Source organism: Triturus cristatus, chromosome 2_2 (assembly GCF_964204655.1).
Source record: "Triturus cristatus chromosome 2_2, aTriCri1.1, whole genome shotgun sequence".
Lineage (NCBI taxonomy): Eukaryota > Metazoa > Chordata > Amphibia > Caudata > Salamandridae > Triturus > Triturus cristatus.
Window position 1 is genome coordinate 1,143,683,496 of NC_140582.1, and position 23,639 is coordinate 1,143,707,134.

Genomic DNA, 23,639 nt, shown 5'->3' on the forward strand with positions numbered 1-23,639 from the left:
CCCCTACTCTAGTAAGGACCCCCGAGTCATCCTAACCCCTTTCTTAGGGTATAAAAGGGCTTACCTGTTGGTGGGTCCTCCGATTCATCGTGGGATAAGACTCAAGCCTGAAACCCTGTCACTCTTCGACTATCTGGACAATTCAACTTTGCTGGACTTCGCCTCGAACCAAGATAGCATCAAGGAAGACTCCTGCTGCTCCCGGTCTCGCTGCTCTGCAACATTTCTACGTTGGCTGTGTCTATGCGTCTTCCAGGATCTTCAACAGACCTGTGGGCATCAAGGACACCCGAAGTAATCCCCTTGGAGTGAAGGAGTATCTCCCCTGCATCTGTAGGCACCGCAACAAGGCTGACAGGTCTGCTGATCCTGACATCCCACGGACTTTGATAGGCCCAGCAACACAGGTGGTGGTTCTGCAACTCCACTGAGGCCTTTCCTATCCTCTCAGCAAGTTTGAGGTCATTATCCCTCGTCGGAACAGCTGGGACCGAACCCTTGTGCACCGTGTCAACTTGTCATTGCCAAGGCCTATTGGCTCTGCACTCCTGAGATCTTTGGGCTACAAGAAGCTCTAGCCTCCAGCATCTCTTCCTGCCAAGATCAGTGTCCTCACCGCATCCTCTGCACCGTGGGCCTTCTTCTTTTGTGAGCTGCTTGAGGTCCTCTTGCGTCCTGTGCCTTTGGCTTGTGGGTCCTCTCAAGGGTCATCTCTTACTTCTGTGGACTCCCCTGTTTCCTCAGGCCTGGTCTGACTCTCCTGCACTTGGTGAGTCCCTTGGACCTTGCTGGTCCCAACGTTACACCTTCATCGTTTACCACGTCTGTTGCTGCTGCCTAGGCTTGTTAGTGCTCATGCTGGACACCGACCACCTGGTTCTCGACTTCAAACGAGGGGCAGGTTGTGCATGGCTTCTGGTCTTCCTCCACGTCGCTTGGTCTTCACAGCTGCAGCGACAAGGTCACTGTCATCACTCCTGCATCTTCCATCATCGGTGGGCATTGCTCTCCCGTGCCTCCTGGTCACCTCCGAGTGGCATAGACTCTGTCTCCTCTGCTTGCAGGTTCTTCTCTTCAAGAATCCACCCTTAGATTCTAATGGACTCTTGCACAGTCTTCGCCAGCGGCATCTTTACTGAAATCCTCCATTGTGGTCTACGGCAGTTTCTGACATCACTTTGCACCTATGCACCCGGCTTCCCTGGTGTAGGTATCCTGGTTCTTTGCGCATTCTTTTGCACATTGCCTCTATGTTAGGCCTGGATGCTTTTGTGCCAGTTAAGCACAGGTTAATGCCCCTTTCACGCTCCTTCCTATTTGCATTTGATATGGGTCGGTAAATCCATTTTGTGAGTTGGAAATGCTTTTCCACGGTATAACAATAAGCTATTTCATAGTCGCAAACCCTGTAATTTTGCTAGTTTTAGGGTTTGTGGTCATAAAATGGCTTTTTGCATTGGGCATAAAGTCTGAGGGGGATGTCCCAATTTGAGATGTGACATTATGTTCAAGAAAAAGCGTGGAAGGCCTGGATAAGGGTGACATTATGGCTAGAGCAGTGGCGTGACAATGGCCCCGGTAGTGCGGGTGGACCCTGAGCTCAAGGCAGGGGAACTCCAAACTGGGTTTGGAGCGTGGGGGCCCCCTCCATGTACTTTGCAGGGGGGGGGCTCAAGTTTCCTTATGCCAGTGGGTCACAGCTGCATACTTCAGAACTGGGGGACCAGGTTGGAGTATTAGTCTCTGTGCAACATCCTGTGATTCAGGGCAAATTCACTTAATCTCCCCATGCCTAAAAGAAAAAAACTCTGACCTTGAGAAATGTAAGTAGTGTTCATTTAAAGTGCTACAATATATTCGGGTTGAGCTCATCCTATATAAAACTGCAAAAAAAAACAACAACCTTGTTCTATTGACCCATTTCCTAAATAGCCCCCCCCACACCCCCCACCTCCACCCTTCAGCCCCTCTTCTCGGAAATCAATGGCGTCAGTGACAACCAGGGCGGTGATGAAGGGCAGAAGAGATTCAAATATGAAACATAAGCAGCGAGTTAATGGCCTGGATGGCGTCTCACTCAGAGCATGATTACTTCCTCCACTGCCCACTCCTGTGCACACGCTCCACACTCCAGGCCTGAAGTGCAAATAGAAGTGCGTGATAAGTCTCTATTTGCGCAGCCATTGGTAGCGGCTTATCAGCGGCCAGTTGTCAGTCGGTCTCCAACCCTCCTAAACATGGCTCTTCCACTCCGTGTGTAGGAAGGAAGCAATACGCGGCTCCTAGTTTCTGTCTCATTAGCCTCCGAGTCGCGTGGACCCACGTGCAGACGAACCTGGCGCGCGACGCAGCCCGGCCCATGCTTGGCGCGCAATCCCTTCTCCATTTTTCAGGAGAAACAAACACGCAGTAAAATCAATGTCATTATGGAAGCGCACCAGAGCGTGGCAGGCTCCGGTCCACATTTGTCGCTCAATCACCCAAACGAATGTGTTCCTCTGAATATCTACGAGGAAGCGTGTTCTCCGTGGCCGGGGTCTGATGTCTGCTCATCAGGGCGTAATAACGACATAATCACGCTCTAATGACATCTGGCGGGCGTGATCCATTCAACTACAGGAGGGAATGTTTCAGGGCCTGCGAGAGGTGGAACAGAGGGGCGACGAATATAGCAGTTCAAGAAACCAATCTGTGTTCTGAATGGATAGCCTACCTACCGTATCATTAGCATCATTTCCTGCGCGTGATCACGTGGACGTAAACCTCTCTGGCTGGACCCGTTTTCATGAATGGATGGGTATTGTCCGTCACAAAAGATGGAGTCGTTTGCTGCTTAATTAGAGTTAAGCCGTAAATCGTGTAAATATGTTGCTTTCCATGAACTGTGAATAGAATAGACTTTTTACACCAACCCTGCCCGGCAGGGGACTGTTGTGTTGGGGCCCTAGACCCTCATGCTGGTAATCATGGACACAGGACACATGGTTGGGTCGTGGGTTAAGGGGACCGTCTCGGAGCAGTGGCGTTGCGTGGGTTGTCAGCACGCGGGGCAAGGCAAGTATTGCGCCCCCTAACCCATGGACCGTTAGTACTTCCTGGCGCAAAATCTTAAATGGAAAATACATAGAAGTACGATTTTTTTATTCTTTTAAAATTTTGAACCCTCTAAGAATTTGGTGTTGGGGCAACAGCCACTGTGCCCCCACCCCTACACCACTGCTCGGGAGGCCACGGTGGCCAGCACCAACTATGGACCCTGCCAGTTCTGCCAATGACAGTACAAACACATCTACTAACCATCACACTCCTACAAGTGTGACAAGTCCGACTATTCCAGGCCTCCCAAAGCTATAATAATAATGGCTTGAGCTGCAGGTATTTTTCTTTTTTAATGGTTTTGACCTATTAAACACTTGTGGTCCCTCATAATTGGACAGATTGTGGTGGGCTATCACTAGAGTCAGTGCCAGTGCCGAGCACCGGAAACCACTGGCTTAAATTAAGCACTCTCCTGAAAGCATCACGTAAAAGCCATATTATGACTCTCACCAGGGTCGGACTGGCATTCAGGGCCATCAGGCTCTGCCCAATGGGTTGGTCTGTCATGTCATTGTGTGGGTTGTGTGGCTGTTTGTGGACGTGTTTTATGGACTTCTGGGCTGTTTTTTACTGTTGATTTCCCTGATATTAAAGCAAACATTGCAAGCAGCAAGCTCAAATCCATGCAGTCTTCCATACCTTACAAAAACATTCATGCAGCTTGTATTTACAAGTTTAAAAGAGCCCCAGTTTGCAAAGACGGGCCACTTTTTTAGGTATCGGATCCTCTAACTGGGGCCAATTCTATTGGCCCCGGTTAAAGATCGAGTGGACATTTGGGGAAAATCCAGAAGTGCGCTTTCTGGATTTCCCCCAAATTTCCACTCTATCTTTGATTTCCATTTTTGTTTGCTACTTTCTATTATGAAAAAATGGAGGTGTGTAATCACTGCGCTTCTATATCTGCAACTCAGAAAAAAGGGCCAAAAAAGAAATACATATTTGCTGAAATCCGCTCATTCCTAAGCATTGGTCTCCTCTTCCTTCCTCTCCCAGTTTAACTGGTTTTTGTTGTTGTTCTTTTTACAGTTTTATATAGCGCAAACTTGACCCAAAGGTATCAGTATCAGAGCGCTTTACATAGCACCAGTTGCGTTACATGAGGACACATTCATTTTTGTTAGGCACAGGGAGATTAAGTGATTTGCCCAGAATCACAGGATGTTCAGCGTCATTGCAAGGCTTCCTCAATGACTTTCAGACTGCCCTCCAGGCTCTCCTCACCACCACCTCATGCTTTGTGGTGATTCCGACACCCTTAGCAGATCTCTAGTTCCGTGAATTGGTCTCTGACCAGATCAATGGCATTGGCAACCAGTTCCATCTTTACTCTCTCGCTGATCCCTTACAGTGCTGCACTCCACTTCATGGAATATAAAAGAAATTTGTGTAGCGTGCAGTCACCCCAAGAGTACCTCAACCGGCCCATCTCCACCAGGCTAGAACCGGCCTTTCTCCCCCAGGCCACCACCGACCTATCTCCACCAGTCCACAACCGGCCTATCTCCACCAGGCCACAACCGACCTATCTCCACCAGGCCACAACTGCCTATCTCCACCAGGCCACAACCGGCCTATCTCCACCAGGCCACAACTGCCTATCTCCACCAGGCCACAACCGGCCTATCTCCACCAGGCCACAACCGACCTATCTCCACCAGGCCACAACTGCCTATCTCCACCAGGCCACAACCGGCCTATCTCCACCAGCGGTACAAAAGGGGGTGGTGATGGACGGAGCATCAGAACCAATCAAACACTCACACCCAGTCAACAGATCTGGGTTTGATCCATCACCGTTCTTTAGCCCACTCTGCCACCCCAGTTCAGACATGGCCATATGCAAATCAGTCTGACCCTGTGCCTCATGGGAACAGTCCAGCCCGAACTGCCAAGCCATGTCTTCCCTGGACCGGAAACAAGCTTCCTAGGACCGGTTTCTGGCATTTCAGCCGTCTTCAGCCAGGCTTGCTTGAATCCAGTGGCAAAGTGAGCAAGGGACTCACGTCTGAGCATACCCTGCCAACTTATGGCGAACAAAGCGGTACAAAAGGGGGTGGTGATGGACGGAGCATCAGAACCAATCAAACACTCACACCCAGTCAACAGATCTGGGTTTGATCCATCACCGTTCTTTAGCCCACTCTGCCACCCCAGTTCAGACATGGCCATATGCAAATCAGTCTGACCCTGTGCCTCATGGGAACAGTCCAGCCCGAACTGCCAAGCCATGTCTTCCCTGGACCGGAAACAAGCTTCCTAGGACCGGTTTCTGGCATTTCAGCCGTCTTCAGCCAGGCTTGCTTGAATCCAGTGGCAAAGTGAGCAAGGGACTCACGTCTGAGCATACCCTGCCAACTTATGGCGAACAAAGCGGTACAAAAGGGGGTGGTGATGGACGGAGCATCAGAACCAATCAAACACTCACACCCAGTCAACAGATCTGGGTTTGATCCATCACCGTTCTTTAGCCCACTCTGCCACCCCAGTTCAGACATGGCCATATGCAAATCAGTCTGACCCTGTGCCTCATGGGAACAGTCCAGCCCGAACTGCCAAGCCATGTCTTCCCTGGACCGGAAACAAGCTTCCTAGGACCGGTTTCTGGCATTTCAGCCGTCTTCAGCCAGGCTTGCTTGAATCCAGTGGCAAAGTGAGCAAGGGACTCACGTCTGAGCATACCCTGCCAACTTATGGCGAACAAAGCGGTACAAAAGGGGGTGGTGATGGACGGAGCATCAGAACCAATCAAACACTCACACCCAGTCAACAGATCTGGGTTTGATCCATCACCGTTCTTTAGCCCACTCTGCCACCCCAGTTCAGACATGGCCATATGCAAATCAGTCTGACCCTGTGCCTCATGGGAACAGTCCAGCCCGAACTGCCAAGCCATGTCTTCCCTGGACCGGAAACAAGCTTCCTAGGACCGGTTTCTGGCATTTCAGCCGTCTTCAGCCAGGCTTGCTTGAATCCAGTGGCAAAGTGAGCAAGGGACTCACGTCTGAGCATACCCTGCCAACTTATGGCGAACAAAGCGGTACAAAAGGGGGTGGTGATGGACGGAGCATCAGAACCAATCAAACACTCACACCCAGTCAACAGATCTGGGTTTGATCCATCACCGTTCTTTAGCCCACTCTGCCACCCCAGTTCAGACATGGCCATATGCAAATCAGTCTGACCCTGTGCCTCATGGGAACAGTCCAGCCCGAACTGCCAAGCCATGTCTTCCCTGGACCGGAAACAAGCTTCCTAGGACCGGTTTCTGGCATTTCAGCCGTCTTCAGCCAGGCTTGCTTGAATCCAGTGGCAAAGTGAGCAAGGGACTCACGTCTGAGCATACCCTGCCAACTTATGGCGAACAAAGCGGTACAAAAGGGGGTGGTGATGGACGGAGCATCAGAACCAATCAAACACTCACACCCAGTCAACAGATCTGGGTTTGATCCATCACCGTTCTTTAGCCCACTCTGCCACCCCAGTTCAGACATGGCCATATGCAAATCAGTCTGACCCTGTGCCTCATGGGAACAGTCCAGCCCGAACTGCCAAGCCATGTCTTCCCTGGACCGGAAACAAGCTCAAAGTGAGCAAGGGACTCACGTCTGAGCATACCCTGCCAACTTATGGCGAACATGGCCATATGTTCCCATGAGGCACAGGGTCAGACTGATTTGCATATGGCCATGTCTGAACTGGGGTGGCAGAGTGGGCTAAAGAACGGTGATGGATCAAACCCAGATCTGTTGACTGGGTGTGAGTGTTTGATTGGTTCTGATGCTCCATCCATCACCACCCCCTTTTGTACCGCTTTGTTTGCCATAAGTTGGCAGGGTATGCTCAGACGTGAGTCCCTTGCTCACTTTGCCACTGGATTCAAGCAAGCCTGGCTGAAGACGGCTGAAATGCCAGAAACCGGTCCTAGGAAGCTTGTTTTTGGTCCAGGGAAGGCATGGCTTGGCAGTTCGGGCTGGACTGTTCCCATGAGGCACAGGGTCAGACTGATTTGCATATGGCCATGTCTGAACTGGGGTGGCAGAGTGGGCTAAAGAACGGTGATGGATCAAACCCAGATCTGTTGACTGGGTGTGAGTGTTTGATTGGTTCTGATGCTCCATCCATCACCACCCCCTTTTGTACCGCTTTGTTTGCCATAAGTTGGCAGGGTATGCTCAGACGTGAGTCCCTTGCTCACTTTGCCACTGGATTCAAGCAAGCCTGGCTGAAGACGGCTGAAATGCCAGAAACCGGTCCTAGGAAGCTTGTTTTTGGTCCAGGGAAGGCATGGCTTGGCAGTTCGGGCTGGACTGTTCCCATGAGGCACAGGGTCAGACTGATTTGCATATGGCCATGTCTGAACTGGGGTGGCAGAGTGGGCTAAAGAACGGTGATGGATCAAACCCAGATCTGTTGACTGGGTGTGAGTGTTTGATTGGTTCTGATGCTCCATCCATCACCACCCCCTTTTGTACCGCTTTGTTTGCCATAAGTTGGCAGGGTATGCTCAGACGTGAGTCCCTTGCTCACTTTGCCACTGGATTCAAGCAAGCCTGGCTGAAGACGGCTGAAATGCCAGAAACCGGTCCTAGGAAGCTTGTTTTTGGTCCAGGGAAGGCATGGCTTGGCAGTTCGGGCTGGACTGTTCCCATGAGGCACAGGGTCAGACTGATTTGCATATGGCCATGTCTGAACTGGGGTGGCAGAGTGGGCTAAAGAACGGTGATGGATCAAACCCAGATCTGTTGACTGGGTGTGAGTGTTTGATTGGTTCTGATGCTCCATCCATCACCACCCCCTTTTGTACCGCTTTGTTTGCCATAAGTTGGCAGGGTATGCTCAGACGTGAGTCCCTTGCTCACTTTGCCACTGGATTCAAGCAAGCCTGGCTGAAGACGGCTGAAATGCCAGAAACCGGTCCTAGGAAGCTTGTTTTTGGTCCAGGGAAGGCATGGCTTGGCAGTTCGGGCTGGACTGTTCCCATGAGGCACAGGGTCAGACTGATTTGCATATGGCCATGTCTGAACTGGGGTGGCAGAGTGGGCTAAAGAACGGTGATGGATCAAACCCAGATCTGTTGACTGGGTGTGAGTGTTTGATTGGTTCTGATGCTCCATCCATCACCACCCCCTTTTGTACCGCTTTGTTTGCCATAAGTTGGCAGGGTATGCTCAGACGTGAGTCCCTTGCTCACTTTGCCACTGGATTCAAGCAAGCCTGGCTGAAGACGGCTGAAATGCCAGAAACCGGTCCTAGGAAGCTTGTTTTTGGTCCAGGGAAGGCATGGCTTGGCAGTTCGGGCTGGACTGTTCCCATGAGGCACAGGGTCAGACTGATTTGCATATGGCCATGTCTGAACTGGGGTGGCAGAGTGGGCTAAAGAACGGTGATGGATCAAACCCAGATCTGTTGACTGGGTGTGAGTGTTTGATTGGTTCTGATGCTCCATCCATCACCACCCCCTTTTGTACCGCTTTGTTTGCCATAAGTTGGCAGGGTATGCTCAGACGTGAGTCCCTTGCTCACTTTGCCACTGGATTCAAGCAAGCCTGGCTGAAGACGGCTGAAATGCCAGAAACCGGTCCTAGGAAGCTTGTTTTTGGTCCAGGGAAGGCATGGCTTGGCAGTTCGGGCTGGACTGTTCCCATGAGGCACAGGGTCAGACTGATTTGCATATGGCCATGTCTGAACTGGGGTGGCAGAGTGGGCTAAAGAACGGTGATGGATCAAACCCAGATCTGTTGACTGGGTGTGAGTGTTTGATTGGTTCTGATGCTCCATCCATCACCACCCCCTTTTGTACCGCTTTGTTTGCCATAAGTTGGCAGGGTATGCTCAGACGTGAGTCCCTTGCTCACTTTGCCACTGGATTCAAGCAAGCCTGGCTGAAGACGGCTGAAATGCCAGAAACCGGTCCTAGGAAGCTTGTTTTTGGTCCAGGGAAGGCATGGCTTGGCAGTTCGGGCTGGACTGTTCCCATGAGGCACAGGGTCAGACTGATTTGCATATGGCCATGTCTGAACTGGGGTGGCAGAGTGGGCTAAAGAACGGTGATGGATCAAACCCAGATCTGTTGACTGGGTGTGAGTGTTTGATTGGTTCTGATGCTCCATCCATCACCACCCCCTTTTGTACCGCTTTGTTTGCCATAAGTTGGCAGGGTATGCTCAGACGTGAGTCCCTTGCTCACTTTGCCACTGGATTCAAGCAAGCCTGGCTGAAGACGGCTGAAATGCCAGAAACCGGTCCTAGGAAGCTTGTTTCCGGTCCAGGGAAGACATGGCTTGGCAGTTCGGGCTGGACTGTTCCCATGAGGCACAGGGTCAGACTGATTTGCATATGGCCATGTCTGAACTGGGGTGGCAGAGTGGGCTAAAGAACGGTGATGGATCAAACCCAGATCTGTTGACTGGGTGTGAGTGTTTGATTGGTTCTGATGCTCCGTCCATCACCACCCCCTTTTGTACCGCTTTGTTTGCCATAAGTTGGCAGGGTATGCTCAGACGTGAGTCCCTTGCTCACTTTGCCACTGGATTCAAGCAAGCCTGGCTGAAGACGGCTGAAATGCCAGAAACCGGTCCTAGGAAGCTTGTTTTTGGTCCAGGGAAGGCATGGCTTGGCAGTTCGGGCTGGACTGTTCCCATGAGGCACAGGGTCAGACTGATTTGCATATGGCCATGTCTGAACTGGGGTGGCAGAGTGGGCTAAAGAACGGTGATGGATCAAACCCAGATCTGTTGACTGGGTGTGAGTGTTTGATTGGTTCTGATGCTCCATCCATCACCACCCCCTTTTGTACCGCTTTGTTTGCCATAAGTTGGCAGGGTATGCTCAGACGTGAGTCCCTTGCTCACTTTGCCACTGGATTCAAGCAAGCCTGGCTGAAGACGGCTGAAATGCCAGAAACCGGTCCTAGGAAGCTTGTTTTTGGTCCAGGGAAGGCATGGCTTGGCAGTTCGGGCTGGACTGTTCCCATGAGGCACAGGGTCAGACTGATTTGCATATGGCCATGTCTGAACTGGGGTGGCAGAGTGGGCTAAAGAACGGTGATGGATCAAACCCAGATCTGTTGACTGGGTGTGAGTGTTTGATTGGTTCTGATGCTCCATCCATCACCACCCCCTTTTGTACCGCTTTATCTCCACCAGGCCACAACCGACCTATCTCCACCAGGCCACAACTGCCTATCTCCACCAGGCCACAACCGGCCTATCTCCCCAAAGCCACAACCGGCCTATCTCCACCAGGCCAGACCCAGCCTATCTCCACCAGGCCACCACCGACCTATCTCCACCAGGCCACAACCGACCTATCTCCACCAGGCAATCACAGTCTTCCTTTGCGTAATGTCCCTCCATCAAATGTCCCAAACAAGTTCTTTCATCATATAAGTCCCTGAACCCTAATTAGGCTCTATATCTACTCCCTAGTGTCACATCCTCTCCTTACCTATCACTCGTAAATCCATTAAAGTCAACTGGCAATGCCCTCCACTTCACATTAACACGCCCTAGCCTCTCTGCACCTTCACTCTATCACCCCCACTATCCATTACCTCCACTATTTGACCTGTGGAGACATTCATGTTTTCACATTTCTGAAAATAACAGTGACCCCCCCCCCCCCACCAATCCTGAAATCCACATTCTGATCGCCTCCTAAATGGACAGGGGCAGAAGTGCCTGTTTACTAGCAAGAGCTCTCTCATTAATGCATTTTTACATATAACTTAATTTAAAAGGAAGAAAGGTACCTTAACAGACTAGGGAAACTGGCCCCCAACGTGATGTGCTTAGATCCAGCATTACACACTTATATGATCTTGGCTACTTAGCACTCAAACTGGTGTTTTTGGGTTAAGGGTAATGACATTTTAAATCTGTGCATAGTGCATCCATACTAACCGAACCAGAATAATTGCAAATAATCTCGGATTAGTCACTTTCACAAGAAAATACACATAACTTCAAATTTGCTAAAAATAGTTCCTCCCACCAGTGAGATGTGAAATTGTACTTTGACTAGTCATTAGAAATGATCAGACACACTGGCCTGTAGGCAGCTGCATGCCCTATGCTGGCAGGATCACGCATAATTGAAAAAATGAGAAACATAGAGAGAAATCGTATTTTTTCAAAGGAGCATTGTGTTCAGCAACGATTGTGGCTACAGGCTAAATACATGTCACTGCCCTGCCCCTGCAGGGACTGCATACGCTTCTGCTTTCGTAAAAGGCCTTTTCACCTTCTTAAGGGCCTTTTAAGATTGCAATAATCGAGATGTGATTTTCTTTTTAACGTAACTAATTAGTAAATATTTTATCAACCTCGCAAGGATGATTGGCTGAGTGAAACCACAGGGATTACAGCCTGTGATCTCTGTTTACACACATATATCTTTGTACTAGATGCATGAGCCCACTTTGCCATTTAACCAGGCTACCCGTATCCATCCCATAACCTTCTACCCTCGGTGACAGGATGATACATTACCCTAAGCAGCTACAGAGGCAGGAAATCTCATCACACGATAAGCAGTTTTTTCTGGGGTTTCCCATCAGGGGGAATTTGTTACCGAAGCAGCAACAGCTGTTCTAATCAATAAACATAGATTTTTGCCGAGCACCTAGCAACAGTTTACTCCTGTCCACAGTTGTAGCTGCAGCAGAATTCTCACTTTTGATATCCCAAAGTCCTAAAAAGAAAAGATGGTGTATTGTGGGGAGACCAATACATTTATAGAATTCAACCAATATATTTAAACCTTAGGGCAGCATTTACTGTGACTTAACATAGTGTTATTACCTGTGCTGAAGGCCTCTGTCCTTCAACTGTAGTCTTTCCTTTTGGTTTGTCAGTGTTTTCTTCTCAGTAGCAGTCTGCTATGCAACCTGGTTGGTGGTCCCTGGCCCCTCCTCCTCTTGAGGGCAGGGCAAAAGAGAGACACCGAGTAGGGGAAGACGGCAAGAGGCTGACTGGAAGGAAGAGTTGGAGAAAACCTTGGTCGAGATTGGAAGATGAGAATAGGAGACAAATGCATAAGTGTGGTAGATAGAGAACGAAGTGGAGAAAGGAGTGATAATTTAGGAAAAAAAGGAGAGACTGGTGTGAAGAGAACAGACACTTGAGGAATAGGGAAGAAAAAGAGAGAGAGAATGGATAAGAGTAGCGAAAGAGAAACACCAGAGAGATTTGGTGGAGAGTAGGAGAGAGAAATAGAAATCAGTGGAGAGAAGAAAGTGGCAATGGAGAGGGAAGTATATGAGAAAAAGTAGTTAGAAGTACTGCAGTGAAGACAGTAGTGAATGTCTTGAGAAGAGAAGTGAGTTTGATGAGGCACGATGAAGAGAGGTTGGGGACGAAGAGAGATAAAGAATACTGAGAGAAATAGAGTAAGAGACCTACATAGACATTAAAGTGCGGAATGAGGCAATCAAAATCAATCAATCAATTAGCATTTGTAGAGCGTGGCACTGTCACCCCTGGGGTTATCTCAGGGAAAGGATGCGAGGTCTACGTCATGTCAGTTCCCCCTGCGACAGGTCTTGAGGAAATGGTGGGAAGAGGGAAGAAACAAGCGGAAAAAAGCAATACACAGGGAACAAAAACAAGCAAGCAGAAAAGGCAACCCAGAGGGCAGAAAAATTAACAGAAAAAGGCAAAACAAAGGGCAGAAAAACGAGCAAAAAAGGCAAAACATTGCAGAAGAGGGCAAAACAGAGGGCAGAAAAGCAAGCAGCAAAGGTCACACAGAAGGCAGAAAAACTAGCAGAAAAGGGAAAAGAGAGAGCAGAAACGGCAAAACGGAGCAGAAGAGGTAAAACAGAGGGCAGAAAAATGAGCAGAGAAGGCAAAATGGAGGGCAGAAAAACTAGCAGAAAAGGGAAAAGAGAGAGCAGAAACGGCAAAACAGAGCAGAAGAGGTAAAACAGAGGGCAGAAAAATGAGCAGAGAAGGCAAAATGGAGGGCAGAAAAAGGAGTAGACAAGGCAAAACAGAGGGCAGAAAAACGACCACAAAAAGCAAAACGGAGTGCAGAAACATGAAAACAAAAGGCACAGCAGAGCAAGAAACGAGTAGAAGAGGCACAGACAGGGGGTAGCAGGTAGACAGGCAGCAGAGGGTAGCGAACTGGACAGGAGAACTGTGGCAGGGGGACCTGCTGGCAGCAGATGCGTCTGTATTCTTGGGTACAGTAGTAGTCCAGAGTGAGTTTGCTCGTCAGAGATGGTCTTGGGTATATACTTCTGTTGGACTGATCTCATATTTTTAAAGATCTTCTTCTGTTGAAGGAAGACATCAGGGAACATCAAATAAAAATATATGCACGACAACCAGAATTATAGGGGAATAGAGCCAAAAAAACAATTATCTGAAATGGAATAGGCCTTAGAAAATCAAACAGCTGGGAAAGTGATTATGTCCATAATAGATGCTCGTCCTGATACGTTATTAAAAGAAGGGGGAATATTATTAGATATAAGGATGTCCTTTCAACTGCTGATTGGATAAGCATGTATATTAAAGAAAAGATTTGAAAATTCAAAAATAAGCTAAAATGTTAATGAGTGATAACTCAGTACTGCACCCAGTAGCGCATTGAGTATTGTCCAAATCAATTATCCATAAAACCCAAAGCTTCCATCATGGATCGAGTTATAACTTTACATTAGCTGCTGACGTACACCCATGCTGGATGAACCACTAAAATTCTATTTCATGATATGCAGATATTTACCACATTTTAGATTTGACCGATTTGATGATATCTGAACAAAAATGTGGAGTCATCTTTACTTTGGATTATAGAATTTATGTTATTTGAAAGAGCCTTGAAAATGCCCAAAGTGTGAAACGTGTGTGGCTGCTGCTCAGTGTTGTGAAACTTTTAGCATGGGGATCTTGGATACAGGAATGTATCGAATGTGACATCCCTTAATGAGATTAGATGTGTTTTAATAAAGATTGTCTGTGCCTTCTGATTTAACAACACTTTGGGGCATATTATCAAGAAACGGCGTTAAAATTATCGCCGGTTTAGCGGCAGAAAGCTGCCGTTAAAGCTGCGATAATGGGCTTGATAATATTCCCTTGAGAATTCCCATAGAAGCCCATGTTCTGGTGTCAACATGGGCTTCTATTAGAATTCTCTGCGGCATATTATCAAGCCCATTATCGCCGCTTTAGTGGCAGGTTTCTGCCGCTATAGCTGCGATAATTTTAACGCCGTGCTTGATAATATGCCCCGTAGTACTTCTATCCTTTAATTTCCTGACAAAGTACCAGTGTGCTCAACTGAAGCAATGCCACTGGTTCCCACTCATTATGGCCAGGGCCTACACTGAATGATGTCAGAGGGCCTTATTACGAGTGTTTGTCTGGGACTGCCACAGTTGCAGTTCCAGAAGACCGCAAAGCCCATGGTGAACCCGTCCACCGGATTCCGAGTTGAATCCAGGGCGGGCTGGCAGTACGGCAGTAGTGTCATGGCGGCAGTATGTTAGGCTCATAGAAGAGCCTAAAAAGTAGACCACTTCTGTGACAGTGCATCCAGCACATTTCTGTATGGTTTGGCATGCACCATGTCACGCATGCCACACTGTGCATGAACGAAGGTGCAGTTTCAGTGGGGCACAACATGTGCCCCCTGTACACATCCCCATGGCCGGATGCACCTGGGGACCCTGTTAGGTACCCCTTAACTGCGTTTCCGCCACTCTTTTCATAAATGGACGGTGGAAATGCAGGCTGTAATATGCTTGTCGGTGCCGGCATCGGCACTGCTAGCATATTCAGTCCCTTGTCAGTCTGTCGCCGCAGCAGGATTCTGGATCCCAGCGAAGGTGGGGGTCTTGTGGTGGTCCCACCGCCACCATTGTAATACGGCAGTCGGACCTGCCGGGGTGGTGGCCACGTGAGTACGTCAGTCCCAAGACCACCGTATTATAATGAGGGCTTTGTTATGATTCTGATGGGCAAATGAAGATCCATGCTGTATAAAAGAAGAACAAAATACTACTAAGAGGAAAACAATGTGTAAATATAAACAAAAAGGGTAAACTCATGTAAAAATAACATTCTAATGAATGCATTCCCATAAGTAGTGAATGCTCAAAGAACCCAATATCAGTGCTTTAGAATTGTTAGTAGGTTCTATCCTCTATTATTAGTTCTGGTTAGAGAATGCTTTCGAAACACAAAAAATATAAAGCATTGGCAATGCCAGTCGCCCTCAATTGGCTATAAAGGGAAATAATGGCTTGAAAATATTAAAGAGCCTTCTTTTTAAGTTTATATGAGTGAGATCAAAATGTATGTTATGGTGAATACTTTGCATTTAAAACAAAGACTTTGAATTTTGTAACATTTGTAAACTCTTTTTTTGTCTTTGTACATTTTGTTACGTTCTCAGTTTGTAAAAATATTTTAATGGGAGCTCACTTTACTAAGCATTGGCAAAGCCATGAAGTATTGGCTTTATAGTACTGAGCTGTTGACTTTTGCAGTGCTTGTATAGTGATTGTGAACTGAGTCGCCTCTAGGTGTCCTGGTGAGTTCTTGGTTTGGGAAGATACAATAAGGCACAATAGAGAGCTCTGGAGTGGAGGCTGAAGGCAGTTTGAGTTTCTTAATGTGGCTATCAGTAGGTAATAATAGTGCTCAGATTCAACGCTCATTCAGTCCTTGGCCTCTCTGCAGCGCACACATAGTGACAATCAGATATGTGCCGCTTGTAATTACCAATTCTAATTATTCACAACAAACTCATTGATGTCACTCATTTAAACTGCTACCAGTATTCACAATGCCAACAGGTCTTGTTGGTATGTGATATGACTGAATGAAATAAACGAAAACTCACAGAGAGGCACCCAAATGCTGCTCAGGCAGCATACTATGTGAAGCAAAGGATTTTAGTTAATGCCTTTTAAGCCATAGCCATAATTGCATAGACCACACAATTGTTGGAGACTGAGCTCCCCTCTTTTTTACCCCACTTTAGGTACTGTGGTCCACAACATACTTCTGTTTACTAAAAAATGTCTGGTAAACATATCTAAAAAATGTGATTTTGTGAAACTTAAAGTACGGTGTTCCTCAAGAGACATTTGTTTACAGATAGCTAAAAACTGTCTGGTAGGCAAGACCTAAAAAAATGTGATGCGGTAAAACACATCAAAGTCCTTAGAGTAAGTGTAAGTCCTTAGAGATGAATCTGAAACACATGGAGCAGATAAAGTTAAGGGCTTCGTTGTTTCTTTGTAGTGCTCTTTGCACAGTGTCTCGTGGGGCACTAGCACAGCTGGTGTTATGCCCAGTGCTTAATTTGTGCCGGTGGTTTCCAGGTGCGTTGCACCAGCACTTAATTGCCAGCACCAGCTCTAGTGACAGTCCATCAAGATGGTGGTGCTGTCTTTTTAATTTTGAGATGAGCAGAAAAACCGTGTTTATTAAGTCAATATACATTGAAAATGAATAATACCTCTCATACCATTATTATTACTTTGTGTGGCCTGTAATAGTAGGAATTGTCACACTTGTAAGAGTGCGTTACTTAGGTGGTATGATAGTACTGTCGCTGGAAGGGTATGGATAGAGCTGGCTGCAGTGACCTTCTGAGGAGGGCCCTGGCACTTAATTTTTTACAAATGAAGCACTGGTTATGCCTCAGAGTGGGAGTCATGGGCTTTAGTGACTGTTAGTGACTTTGAGTACTTCACTGTTAGAAGCTACGGCTTGGACAGAAGCTACTACATCCTCCTTAATTTTTACCTCTTTTATGCATTTAGCTGTATGCTCAATGGATTGCGCTAGAGATATGGCTTCTCTCAGAGCAGGGCTTTTTTCCAAGTAATTTCTCTTGTACTCTGCTACTATTAGTGCACCTGACAAGTTGATCCCTAATGAGGGAATCATTTAGTTCACCAAATTCACGTAACTGTGTGAGTCCTCTGAAGGCCGCAATGTAATTATTGACTGATTCATTTTTACCTCGCACTCTGCTGAAAAACTTGTGGCGTTCAAGGACCACATTGACTTTATTCCCAAAGTGTGTCTCTAATTTCATGAGAGTAAGTCATATGCATCTGAATCGTCATCCTCTTCCAACTCTGGCTCAGGTAGTGTTTCATACACTTTGCGCCCATGAACTCCCAAATTATGTGACAGGATGTGCTGTTTGCTCAGTGCAGAGAATTTTTCTCCCCCATCGCAATGATTCGAACAATTTGGTCCAGTCCTTCCAATGAATTTCAGGGTCTCCACACTCATTTAGGAAGGATGGTGGTTGGCATATCCCAGGAGTGCCCATGGTGGAATGGAGAGAGGTGACGCAGATGAAATGCAAAAGGTGGCTAAATCAAAGAAGGAAGGTGTGTGTATCACCGCAGGGAGGTTGACACACTGAATACGCAGATGAAATGCAACAGCTGGCCAAATCAAAGAGGGAGGTGTGTGTATCACCGCAGGGAGGTTGACACACTGAATACCCCGTTGAAGCTAGTGCATTTACCCAGAAACACAAGAGGAAGGAGTGTGTCACCACTTGGAGGTTGACACACAGAACATTACAGAGGAGTGGTGAGTGTGTCACTGCAGGGTTAATGACGGAAGCAAAGCAAGTCACGTAAGCAAAACAGGTGTGTGTATCACCAAAGAGAGGTTGACACACAGCATGAAACAAGGAGTGGTGAGTGTGTCACCGCAAGGAGACTGAAGATCCCACCCTGACAATCACGAAAAATACTCCTTACTTGAGAGATGCGGAGCCTCAAGGAGAACTGGAGCACTGAACGCAACCTCTGGATGCTGTTTTTCTCTTGTGACAGGATCACGTCGCTCTGGCTGGCTCTGCAGATCACGGCACACCGGAAGGGTTCCGTCACTGACGGCTCTGAGGAGGCTGGCGCGCCGGATTGACTGCAACGCTCTGGCAGGAGAAGAAACGCCGGGATACCACGGTGAGGAACACCGGGGACAGATGCGACTTTTAGTTGCTTCAAGGGCTGAGGGGGAATGCAGCGTAGATGATTGGCACGTCGAAAGGTGGCACATCAGATGGGCTCCACTGCTCCGCACTCTGTGGAGGCAGGCGCCGGGAGCAGAGGGCTACGGAGTAGGCTCACCAGGTGCTGAGGACTGCTGAGGCGTAACGGTGACTACTTCGGTGTCGGCTTTGGAGAGGGACTTCTTTGAAAAGAGCTCTTTGAAATCGGGAAGACCAATGCGTTGCCCCCACGGTGGAACTCTGCCTTAGGATGTGTGGAGCAGGTCTCTTTGCTCTGTTTGGAGAGGTCGGGTGGATAGACTCCTGGATCACTGGGGTGGCTGCCGCCTTTGCCATCCTAGAGGAGCCACGGCTCTGAAGAAATTGCCCATAGGAGACTAGTGACGCCTGATGAAGGAAACCATTGTAGTGCAGGCAGAGTTGACTGACGCAGCAATGCTGGACACCGGCAGCACTGAAGAACAGCAGATTGAGACGGAGAGAGTACTGAAAGGGGAGATGATCAGCTTCCCCCTGCGCAGTTCGTCACCAGTGTAATAAGGTCCATGAAATAAGAAGGCTAGACAGCAGGTAAGATGGAAGCTGCTTTATTCTGGTCATCCACTCTCCTCAACTCACGATCACCAACATTCCAACCTGAACTCTCATGGAATGTTCCAACAGGGGACAGGGAGGAGGGGGGAAGGGGAGTGTGCCATAAGGGAGTTAAGTAGAAAACTTATGACAGTAAGATTACAACACTATCCTTAACTCCACATGCATGTACCTTAAAGCTATTACTATATTGTTAAGGTGCAAATATGTGGAGGAAAATATAGTAAAATGTTACATACCTGTCGAAACGTACCTTCAATATATTTTTGTCATCGATATCCTTGACACAATATTTTGTCCACACAATATCTTTTCTCCAATATTTTGTCTAAACAGCATATTTTGGTATATTACACAGGAAAAGTGTTCTTTTGTAATTTAACAGTTTCAGGAAAATTCTCCCCAAGTACATCAACTATGGTGTTGTGGAAAAGATCAAACAGCTGACTGGGATTAGCCTGGAAATCTTTTAGCTTGTTTGGTATATTAGTAGCAAACTTTTAATGAAAGCACTATTCTGAGTTTCTTTGCTTGAATTTATTGCAGATTACACTTTGTTTAGTTTTATCTGAGATAGGAATTCTGAAGGGACTGGCAAAATGATCACCCCAATTCAATTCAGTAAGGTCTCCAATATTTAAAAGAGGAAAATATAGGGTCTATAAGATGGCCCTCCATATTTGTCATTTTATTACTTAATTCAAAATTATAAAATGCACAGAATGTATTGGAAACCTGTTTCAAGGAGCCATAAAATAAAATCAACTAAAGCTATTACTTTTCTGTGTTCAAAAGCTTCAATTCTATCTTCATTGATTATTTTATGCAGGGAGGTGGCTGCCATTTGAGGAAGGAAGAAAATAAGCTAAAATTAAGGCAAAAGTGGTATTTTTTATTTTCAGTTGAAAAGACTGAGTGAGGTTGATTACAATCAATTTAACTATTACTACTAAAGATTTTCATGCTCTGATTGTAACATCCACATCCAGGACTATTATGATGATCTGATCTAAAAATACCATAGTCAGATGGCACTAATTCATTAAGGATTGGATTCCGATTTTCAGAAAACCACATTTATGTCTTACAGAAAAGACCAAGATTGTTATTTTTGCATATTTTTTTATGTGCTTTCAATGTGTTACTGTCAAATTGACATTTCATAGCATTTACTCTGTGAGTTTTTGTCACTTGACTGAGTAAAAACTGGAAAGATTCTAGGGGTGCGGATCCTTAGTATCAATGGTTGTCTATTGCTAGTACTTAATATCAAAGTCTTACTAATATCCTAGTTAACATTGTATTTTATTTAGGAGTTTATGTAGCGCTTACACAACCCGAGGGGTATCAGAGCGCTTTACATCAACGTACAGGGACAGAAACATAAACAGTCACAGTACATTAATAAACATAGATTCTGGACGGTTCTCAGTTCAATATTAATGGTGCCGATTGTGATCCGGGTCGGGAAGCACTCCGTGCGAGCCGGATCCGGAGTGTTTTCCGACCGAGCCGGAGTCCTGCAGTCCGACCGAGCGAGTACGATGCGGCCGTATGCTGTCGGACTCGGTTCGGTCGGACTCCCATAGAAGTCAATGGGAGCTGGCCGTACGACGCGTACATGGGCTCCCATTGACTGAATGGGTACGTCGCGGACAAGTGTGCCCCCTACAGTGAGTACGCGCTGGTGCCATCTGCACTGTAATGCCTGTGTTGGGTGGACCTTTGGTCTCCCCCTGTGTCCGAGTCGTAGGGCTGCGGGAGACAGAGGATCCAACGCGGACCCCCAAAGGCAACCACCCGGACGATTTGAGAGCCGGACACTCCGGCTCACACAGGCTGTCCGACGCGTGCATCGTGCTTGCTCGGTCGTGAATCGCATCCATTGCACGCCACGGTTAGCTTCCGACCGAGACGTACGGAGCGGTTCGGACCAGGAAACGACTCGGTCGGTGAATTTCATGTAGCTCGCATCGTACTTGCTCGCTCGTACAGCTGTACGAGTCGGGCGGAAAACACGCGTATGGCTCACAGTTTTTCCGGCCGGATCGCGTTAGGTGCCCTTCCGACCCGGATCGGAATCGGCACCTATGTGGTAAAAAGTTCTTTTTCAGTGAGAGTAGAGGAGTTTGGATGCAGAGTTGAGGATCGGATCACCAAGAGGCTTTTCGGCAGTGGTGACCGTCCCTCGTAAGGGATTGCGAGGAACGAAGAGCAGTTATTGTCCAGAGGGATAGAGCTGACGGTTGAGGAGAAATTCGTTCATTTGTCTCTTGAAGCTCGTTAAGGAGGGGTTAGTTCTGATATGAATTAGGGAAGAGTTCCAGATATTGCGGAGTATTGAAGATCAGATTATAGATGGTAGGTATATTTTTTCTTTTTTAACAAAAATATTGAATATCTAGTATTTTTGTATTGTAGTTTTTTTAACATCAATTTTGTTTTTTGCTAAAAATGAGTAATTTTATGTTATTGTTAAAAGTTTCAGAGTTTTGTGTTTTATTGGGATGTTTTTAAACGATTTTTAGATTAATGTATTTTAAATATAATTATTTTGTAATTGCAATTTTTTTTCATTATTGGATTTATAGGGGTTTTGGGTGGGTACTTTTTTACATTAATTTACATTCATGTTTTATTTTTTTAGTTTATTAAAATATTTTAAAATATTTTTTATCCCATGTTGAAGAATATTTATTGTTTAAGTTCAATCGTATTTTTTTGTGGATTTTTTTTTTTTAGGGTGTCTAGCGGTCCATTATTTTAGAATAATGTTTTAATACATCAGAAGGTAATTAAATTATTAATATTATTTCACATTATTTTATGTATTATTTAAATATATGTTGTTTTGGTTTATGTTTTTGGTTCTCAGATTTTAAAAGGATGTTCGGTGGGCAGTGTTTAAATATGAAAGAAAATGTTGTATATATTTGTGTAAATTTTCAGTTCAATTTGTTTTTGTTTCATTAAAACTAATTAAGAAATTTCTTTCCAAGTATTAAAAACGTTTGTTTCATTTAAGGACAAAATTGTTCCACAATAGAATTTACGTTTTGCAAATTAATTTAATGTGTCTATAAGATATTGCACATGCCATATTTTCATTTGTAGTTTTTTCAATAATTTTATATTGTTAGTTTTTTAACTTTAATAGGCAATATATTTCTGATAGGTTTTTCTTATTGTTTATCTATTTATGAAATGTTTTGCTTTTTTTCCCGTTAACAATGGAAGAAGTAAATTTGACCCCTCCATAGTCCTACTCTTTCTCTAATATTGCTTAGGGGCTTATTACGAGTCTGGCAGTCCATGGACTGTCAGACTTGCGGGGTGAGGCTGTGGCGGTCTTCTGACCGTCCTATTAGGACTAGGGTAGTCGGGCCACACTGGGACCACAGCAACCGCCAGTGGTCTTGAGGCCGCAATATATTTGGCTGGGCCACTGCGGCCTGCCAAGCATATTATGAGTTTCCCCGCCCCCACACTTTTCATGGAGTGTAGCCGTGAGGAAATAAAGGGTGCCCTACATGACCCCCTGATGCCTTATCCCATGTGGATGCACACAAGGGGGCACAACATGTGCCTCTCTGTGTGCATGTAAACCAGTTCCTGCCCAGCATGCACTGCAGCAGCCCATGCCGGGCAGGTACTGCCTTTGACATTTCAATTGTGGTGCCTATTTCAAAGGCACCACCCTGGGAACACCAAAGAAACTCCTGATCTGGCGGGCAGTTCCTACATGGGTTTGGCGGTGCGGGAGTGGTCCGGTTCTACTCTAATACCTCTAAACTTATAATAAGGCCCTTAGTTTGGCGTATAAATGTTAAATATGACCACTCCAGTTTTCATTGCTTTCCCCAATTTTGTTTTATTTAGAGTTGAAATAGTAAATGTAACTCTTCAACCAGCGTCAATGCTTTCACCAATGTTACTTACTTTGGAGTGGTGATAGGATATCTGATCCCACCCTTCGCAATCAGAGTTCTATGCACTCACAAATGGTGCTTTGTTTGGAGTGGGAATAGTAAATATGACCTCTCACCTCGAGTCCAATGCTTTCTCCAGAGCTGCTTACTTTGGAGTTGGATTAGTAAACCTGATCCCACCTCCTGTTGACCAGTGCTTTACCCAATGTTGCTTTGCTTGGAGATGCAGTAGTATATTTGATCTCACACCTAGAGCTGAATGCATTTCCCAATGTTACTTAGGGCTTGATTATGATGACGGTGGGACCTCAACCGACAGTCCATCGGTGGCGGTCCGACCGCCATTGGACCTATGGTATCCGCCCGCCATATTACAGTGGCGGGCGGATGGATGGGCGTCGGTCTTGGATGTATGGCGGTCGGTAAGACCAGTTGCCACGTATCTGACAGGTTACTTGAACCTGCTGGTGCGGCAGAGGGGGTTATAGTCCCTACCGCCGTAGGGATTACAATGTCCCTTTCCGGCCACCTTTTCATGGCGGTTAACCCGCCATGAAAAGCTGGTGGAAAGGGACTTTGAGGGACAGTAGCGGGCCCCCGTTGCCCTTCGATGTGGGCACTGGGGGCACCTACGGTGCCCCCTACATGTCCCTGCAAAATATAGGTGCCTGCCACGTATGTGCAGTGTCTGTATTTTGCATTGCGGTAGGTGCTGCAGCCAAAGTATACAAAGCGGTTGCATTGTAATGCCTATGTCGGGAACGCCGACAACCTGTCGGGTGGTCCTGACTCCCGATAGGGTGGCAGGAAGACATAGATCCACCCGCCATCCTAATCAGCCTCAAAGTTTGGATTGGAAATAGTAAATATGATCTCTACGGAGACAAAATATTCCTAAATTGTGCATCCTTTGGAGTGAGAATAGTGAATCTTAGCCCCCCAGCATCCAATGCTTTTCCCTATACTGTTAATATTGCTTACTTTGGAGAGGGAATAGTATATCTGACATCC